At 43.8% G+C, this 8509-nt stretch overlaps 1 pseudogene; it reads left to right on the top strand.

Moving 5' to 3' along the window:
- Positions 1 to 4374: 4374 nt before the first annotated feature.
- Positions 4375 to 8089, top strand: LOC142460968 (small ribosomal subunit protein uS5 pseudogene; annotated as a pseudogene).
- The last annotated feature ends 420 nt before the right edge of the window (positions 8090 to 8509 follow it).

Below are 8509 nucleotides of genomic sequence, written 5' to 3'. Positions count from 1 at the left end.
GCTTTCAGGGGGAAAAAGGAAACTAAAACCATCATGAAAGATCCGGATATGTTGACCAGCTGATTAAAGTTTAAAGAACTAAAGGTACCGAGTGTTGATGACCCGGAATGCCCATAGTCTACTGATGAAGGAACTAATTCGTAAACTGGTAAGACTACGTTGGAAGACTGCTGAACTTTATCTTCTAAAAGTAAACATGTACCTGCTCCGTGAGCAGAAATGCCACTCCTAGTTATATACACCCAGGAAAAATGTATATGTCCACCAGGAATGCTCACATCATCTAGATTCATAATAGCCCTACACTGAAAACAATAACACAATGGATAAACAAGCTGTAGGCTACTCATGAATGAAATACTGCACTAGCTATGAAAAAGAACACATTACTGATACACGGGGAATGTTTGGATGACACACGATATAGAGCAAGGAAGCCAGACACAAGAGAGTACTTACTCTGTGCTTTTATTGAAATGATGTTCAAGAACAGGTCAAACTAATCAAGGGTCATAGACTTCACAGCAGTGATTATGTAGGGAAGCAGAGCGATAAGGAGATAGGATGATAAGGTAGAATGGGGATAGCTGACTGGGAAGAGGTGTGAAGGAGCAACTGGAGGGAATAAAAATATTCTCTATCTTAATCCAGAACTAGTTGGCGTATATAGGTGTAAAACTCATCAAATTGTATAACAAAACTGTGTACTTGTTAGTTACAGTAAACCTCAACTTAAAAAATACTTTAAACTATCTATGAACCCATAGACATACCCCACCCTCCAAAACAACAACAACAAAACCTAGAGCAAATTCCAAGGTTGCCAAGAAAGACAGGACTCCCACAGGGACTGGTTGACTCATGCTTTACTCACACACAAAAAGAGACAGGTCAGGGTCAGTTCACATCCTCCATGGCCAGTGAGTTTCACTCCAGCAAAGGGGAGGAAGAATGGAAAGCAAAAAGGACAGATGGGTGACAAGAAAGACCCCCAACTCCCTTCCTGCTAGGGCCTGATCAACTGGCAAAAAAAAAAAATGTCTTGTCTGTAAAAGTAATTAAGTTAATTATATCTGTGGTGCTTACATAATCTCATAATCTCATGTCAACTTGATAAATAGAGTGAAGGGGTAGAGTCTTGCTTGTCCATGGAGCCAAGGCCTGATGGTGCCTCCTGTGGGTGTGGCCTTCATATAAGGAAGGTCTTGGGAACCTCCCCTCTCCTTGTTTCATCTTCCTGTTGATGAGCCACTGTGTGCCATGCTGGTGGCAGCCAGAGCCCTGGAGATGTGCCACCGTCGTTGGATCTACAAGACTTTGCATCCACCAGCCCGTGATCTTCCTGTGTTCTGCATCATTGCATGAGTCTGCGTGAATCTGAAGAAGGCCTATGGACTAGTATCAGACTTATGGACTTGATCTGCACTGGGCTGGAATGTTTGCTTGATGTATAATTACCTCTTGATATAAAACTCCCTCTTACATCTATATGAGTGTCCCTAGATTTGTTTCTCTAGTCAACCCGCCTAACACAATTTCTAATGACCCAAGAGGGAAAATTTAGAAATAACCCTCCCTCCATGCCAATCTTCAAAACCTGAAACTTTGGAATTCAAGAGCCAGTGGAGGGTGGGGCCTGAGCAAGGTGGTGAGCGAGAACTAGGGCACCTTATGCAACAGACACCTCAGTGAAACAAGAGCTAGAAAATGAATCCTACCACCACAAAAAAAAAGAGAGTCCACGGGGACACTTGTCTGCTTCATCCCCACCTCCCTCCTCATACACAAAACACAATATTGATGATGAAATTCAAGCGAGGCCATTCATTCCCTGGTGCATCATAATCACAGATCAGTCCCCAGAGGGTTTGGCATTTGTACACAGTTGGGGTAATCTCCGTCCCAAAATGAATCTACTCAATTCCTCTCTGGATTAAAGACAGGTTCAAAGTGCTGAGAGGAAAATAGCCATGGGTCTAGTGAGAATATATCCCAAGAACTGGGGCAAACGTAATGCTGTCAGCCAACAAAAACGGATAATTTACCAACAACAGATCCTCACCAGAGTTAAAGGGAAGAAAGAAACGGATCCCGGAAGTTCTAAATGCAACAAGGAATATTGTTGCACAAGTGGCGAGTCGAAACAAACATTGTCTGTATAAAATATTCATGGGAATGTCCCTAAGATAAAACTAGCAATCCGGACGGGAGGTGGGTTGAGGTAGATTGGTGTTAGAGATTGGCCCAATTCTGCACTACCCCCTGCATACCCACCCCTTGAGGCTCGAGTGGCAGCATTGGGGCTGCTCTCTAACTTCACCAGCCACAGGGAGAAAGATAAAGCTCTATTCAACTATCTGCACCTGTAAAGATTTTCCACCTTGAAACATCTAAATAGGTTTGAGGGCAGGGGGTTTGTTTTGTGGGTTGTGTCAATCCACTCCTCGCATAAATATTTTACCAAAAACAAAACAACGAAACCCTCTGCCATTGATTGCAACTCATGGCAGCCCTATATTTCCTTTTGGAAAGCAGATAGTCTCATCTTTCTCCCACAAAATGCCTGGTGGGTTTGAATCTCCAACCTTGTGGTTAGCAGTCCAACACTTCCCCAGCAGGGACACCAGGACTCCTTTGGAGATTTGTGAAAAATCTCCCATTGAAAGACAGAGTCTATTTCCCACCTTTTGAAGGTGTAACTTGCTCTGGTCAATAAAATGTAATGGAAATGACCGCATGCTAGCTTCAAGTCAAGATCTCAAAAAGCCTTGCATGTTTTCACACCGTTGAGTCCCTCCTCCCATAAGAACATGCCTGAGCAAGATTTCTGGATGGATGGAAAGACCAAGAGGCAAACAGAAGGCCAGCCAATCAGAGCTGGCCCATCAGTGGCCTGCAGGCCCTTGACTAAGCCAAAATCATCGGGAACAACCAGTGAAGCAATAGATAGGTTCCTTACACAAATGACTGTCAGTGGTTAGCTATTCAGCAATAGCTAACTGAAATAAGAGTCATGACGGGCGACAAATCATTCTAACATCTTTAATTGCATTGTCAGAAGAGTAAATACATTTACTAACGTTAGACTTTAAGTTAAACACATTTTAAACTCATTCAGCTTGTTGAAGTATTAATAATAGTAACGATTAAAAGAAAAGAAGTTGAATATGTTTCAAATTCATAAAGTTAAAAAGAACAATACTACACCTAGGGAGGTTTCACTTATACAAAGATATTCTCTGGGTTCTGCCAGAGCCCAGATAATGTTAACATTTTTTTTCTAGTGTGGGTTTTGATTCTCCCCGCCCCGCCAAAAAATTTTTTGGTTTTATTTGATGTATCTAAGTCTTAAGTTTCTCAATAAAGGGGGAGAAACCCTCCATAAAAGAAGAACAATACTATTTATCAATCAGTCTAAAAGAAGGGGGAAAAAGAAAAATTGAAATCATAAAATAGTGGTGAAAATATATTGGTAATCACAGTATGTCAGGGGAGACCAGCCCCTACAAATACCACAGACCCGTAGGTGCAATTGTGTGGCTATAATATATAAAGATTAAAGTACAGTCATGGAGAATAAAAGCGATAGGAGAGGAAGTAAAATAGAGGAGTCAGACACATTTTATGGTAGCATGCTCACCTCAGCCTGGCTTGGTGGTCCATGTGGGGATCCGGAGACCAGAGGAGGAGGGAGGAGAGAGAGGGAAAGAAGGGGTCACAGAGGAGAGAGAGCTTTATTTCTAACCAAGGATTATATATACTTGGGGGACGTGCAAGCCCTTTGATTACATGTAACCACATATGTCACAGGAAGGGATTGTACCATAGGCACTATAGCAATGGGAGGGGGACGACCTAGGGGGGTATATGCAATAGGAAGAGGAGGGATTAGGGGCCCACATGTGACAAGATGGGGGGATACTAGATTCAGGATGGCAGCCTAACCTTGGATGTCACTGAGTTAGTTGCTTGACTTACTCTGAGCTCTCTAGGGAGCAGGAAGTGAGTCCCACCTGTGGTGGGATAAACAATAGTGCCTGATTGCTCTGGGTGGCTGAATGCCTTCAGGGAGACTACCTCCAAGCATCTGACCTCCCACCATATGCTGGCAAGCAGCCTCTTAGGTTTGGCGTATATTTGGGGGAGACAAAGCTGGAGAGAAGTCTTTTATATCCCACAACAATAAACATAGACAATACTAATGAGTTCAGAGACAGGATTACTCAATTGTCTAGATGAACGCATGCATAGACAAATACACACACTTTAAACCTAAAAATGACCCCCGAGAAAGGAAGGATTGCTGTTGTTACTAGGTGCCATTGAGCTGGTGCACAACAGACTAACCCTTCCCAGGCCTGCCCCATCCGCACCATGATTGCCATATTTGACCGCAGTGTGGTAGCGACTCTTTGGTCAGCCCATCTCATTGAGGATCTTCCTCTTGTTTTCTGACCCTCTTGTTTACCAAGCATGATGTCTTTCTCCAGGGATTGACCCTTGCTGATAACATGCCCAAAGTATGCGAGGTGAGTGCTCACCTGCTTGCTTATAAGCATTTCAGTTGAACGCCTTTCTAGACAGATTTGATCTTCTGGCAGTCCATGGTATGTTCAATATTCTTCACCAACACCTTAATTCAAATACATCAATTCTGTTGTCTTCCTTATTTGTGATCTAGTGTTCCATCGAAAATACCATGGCTTGGTAGTTCAGCGGCTCCCCAAAGGCACATCTGTGCTCTTTAACAAGTCTTTTTAAAAATCCCCTCCCCCAACAGAGAAATGACATCTCTAGAGAATACCAAAAATGGACTTTGGGATCAGGACGTGACACCCCATCAGACTCAACTGGAAAACACTCCTAAAGGCCAACAAATAGTCCTTGAACTAACTATAAGCTTTTCTTTTTTGTTCTTGTTATGTTGTGTTTTTTGTTTTGTTTTGTCTTTGGCTTGTTGTTTTGTTTTCTTTTATTGGTTAGTTTTGCTCTGTCTTGTTTTTGTGCATGTTATTATCTCCTCAGGTCTATCTCCTCAGGTCTAGGCTGGATGAACAATCTGGAGGAGAAAAACAACAGGACCGACATAGGAGAGGGGGAGGTGGGGGGAAAGGAAGTGGTGTTAGCAAACCCAGACAAAGGAACAACAAGTGATCCAAATAGATGGTGAGGAGTGTGTAGGAGGCCCGGTAGTTCTTGATCTCGGTAATGTAACCGAGAAGAATTACTGAAACCCAAATGAAGGCTGAAAATGATAGTGGGACAAGAGGAAAGGAAATAGAGGAAAGAGCTAGGAGACAAAGGGCATGTATAGAGGTCTAAATAAAGGCATGTACATATGTAAATATAGTTATATATGAGAATGGGGAAATAGATCTATATGCATATATTTATAGGTTTAGTATTAAGGTAGCAGATAGACATTCGGCCTCCATTCAAGTACTCCATCAATGCAAGAATACTTTGTTCTATTAAACTGGCATCCCATGATGCTTACCTTCCCAACACGATTTCTGAAAACAAAGCGGATGCATAAGCAAATGTGGTGAAGAAAGCTGATGGTGCCCGTCTATCAAAAGATATAGCACCTGGGATCTTAAAGGCTGGAAAGTAAACAAGTGGCTATCTAGCTGAGAAGCAACAACGCCCACATGGAACCAGCACACCAGCCTGTGTGATCATGAGGTGTCGAAGGGCTGAGGTATCAGGCACCAAAGACCCAAAATCATATCATTGTGAATGAGGGGGAGTGCTGAGTGGAGACCCAACGCCCATCTGTAGGCACATCCCCTTACAGAAGGGTCACAGGGAAGAGAAGAGCCAGTTAGGGTGCAGTGTAGCAACGATGAAACAAAAATTTTCCTCTAGTTTCTAAATGCTTCCTCCCCACCATCATGATCCCAATTCTACCTTACAAATCTGGCTAGACCAGAGTATGTACACTGGTACAGATAGGAACTGGAAACACAGGAAATCCAGGATGGATGATCCCTTCAGGACCAGTGGTGAGAGTGGCAATACCGGGAGCGTGGAGGGAGAGTGGGGTAGAGAGGGGGAACCAATTACAAGGATCGACATATAACCTCCTCCTGGGGGATGGACAACAGAAAAGTGGATGAAGAGAGACGTCGGACAGGGAAAGATATGACAAGATAATAATTTATAAATTATCAAGGACTCATGAGGGAATGGGGAGCTGGGAGGGAGGGGAAAAATGAGGAGCTAATGCCAGGGGCTTATATGGAGAGCAAATGTCTTGAGAATGATGAGGGTAACGAGTGTACAAATGTGCTTTATACAATTGATGTATGTATGGATTGTAATAAGAGTTGTATGAGCCCCCAATAAAACGATTTAAAAAAATAAAATAAAATCCTCCCCACCCCCCACCCCCAAAATCTTCTGTAGCAGATTTTCCCCATCGCAATACATTTGATTTCTTGACTACCGATCCCATGGACTATGGTTGTGGATCCAAGATGAGATCCAATTTTCCTCTGTTTATCATGGTATTGCTTATTGGTTCCATTGTGAGGATTTTTGTTTTCCTTAAATTAAGGTATGATCTACAGTGAAGGCACTAGGCTCGGATTTTCATCAGTAACTGCTTCAAGTCCTCTTAGCTTTTGGCAAGTGACGCTGTGCCATCTGTCTATGGACATCCTGATGTCCTGTTTTTCTTCATTTAGTTCAATTACTTGCTCAGCTGATAGGTTGAATAAATATGGTGAAAGGGTAAAACCCTGGCATACACTTGCCTTAAACCAGGGGTCCTCAAACTTTTTAAACAGGGGGCTAGTTCACTGTCCCTCAGGCCCGTTGAAGGGCCGGACTATAGTTTTAAAAAATAAAAACTATGAACAAATTCCTATGCGCACTGCAGATAACTTATTCTGAAGTGAAATGTCCTCGGCGGGTCACAGTTTGAGGACTCCTGCCTTAAGCCATTAGGTATCCCCTTGCTCTGTTCCAGTGACTGTCTTTCGGTTTATGGGCAGGTTCTGCAGGAGCGCAGTGAGGTGTTCTGGAACCCCCATTCTTTGTGACGTAACCCAGCGTTGTCATGACTCACACAGTTGGGAGCTGTTGCACAGGCAAGAAAACGCAAGCAAACATCTTTCTAGCATTCTCTTCTTCAAGCCAAGACCTACCTGACTCTGGCAAAGGCATCCCTGGTTCTGTGTCCTCTTCTGAGTCTAGCTCGAATTTCTGACAGCTCTCTGTTCACGTGCTACTGCAATTGCTGTTGGACGATCTTCAGCCAGATTTTACTTCAGATGTCTTCTCAGAGAAAACACCAATGCTGGAGGACACTGGTATAATGGAAGGCACCTTCCTCTGAGGCTTGGTAGTGGCCTGATGAGCTGGAGTCACTGCCATGGTCTGAGCAGTGGATAAGACCACGAAGATTGTGGAGGCTCCCTGTCACCAAGCTGGGATGTCAGGTCAGGGACATAAAAATCGAGTCCCTGGAGGAGATCTGTTCTCTGGGACCATCAAGGAATCTGAGATCATTTACTTCTTCCTGGGGATGTCCCTCAAGGATGAGGTTCTGAAGACCAGGCCTGTGCAGAAGAAGACCCACACCGGCCAGCGGGTCAGGTTCAAGGTCTTTGTCATCATCAAGGACTACAATAGCCACATCATCAGCCTGGCCATCAAATGTTCCAAAGAAGTAGTCACCGCCATCCATGAGGCCATCATCCTGTCCAAGCTGTCCATTCTCCCTTGCAGCGAGGCAAGCCCTTCAAGTTCACTGCAAGGCGACCAGTCGCTGTGGCTCTGTGCTGGTGTGTGTTACCCAGCACCCCTGTGACTGCATCGTCTCAGGCCCCCATGCTCAAGCTGCTGCTGCTGATGGTTGGGATCGAGGACTGCTACACCTCGGCCAGGGGCCGCACGGCTAATCTGGGCAACTTCACCAAGGCCACCTTTGATGCCATCGCCAAGACCTACAGCTATCTGACCTCTCATCTCTGGAAAGAGACCGTGGTCACTAAGTTCCACGACCAGGAATTCACTGACCACATCATGAAGACCTACAGTCTCTGCGCAGAAGAACAAGGCTCCAGCTTTGGCCAGTACATAGTCAATTTTATACAGAAAATAATCAAGTGAATTAAGCCTAGAAAAATTGCCTTCATACAATATTAATATTGTTCTATAATTGTGCCATTCTATTGAATCGCCTTTCTTTGACCCAATTTGACAAATTAAAAAAAATTATCATTAAATACTTTTATTGGGAGCTCTTACATCTCTTATCACAATTCACACATTCATTCATTGTGTCAAGCACATTTGTACGTATATTGCCATCATTATTTTCAAAGCATTTTCTTTCTACTTGAGCCCTTGATATCAGCTTCTCATTTCCCCCCTCCCTCCCCCACCTTCCCTCCCTCATGAACCCTTGATAAGTTACAGATTATTATTTTCATATCTTACATCATCCTCTGTCACCCCTCACCCACTTTTCTGTTGCTCGTCACTCTGGGAGGGGGTTATA

Source organism: Tenrec ecaudatus, chromosome 11, assembly GCF_050624435.1.
Source record: "Tenrec ecaudatus isolate mTenEca1 chromosome 11, mTenEca1.hap1, whole genome shotgun sequence".
Taxonomy (NCBI): Eukaryota; Metazoa; Chordata; class Mammalia; order Afrosoricida; family Tenrecidae; genus Tenrec; species Tenrec ecaudatus.
Note: the sequence above shows the minus strand (reverse complement) of the source record. Positions and strands in the feature narration are given on the sequence as shown.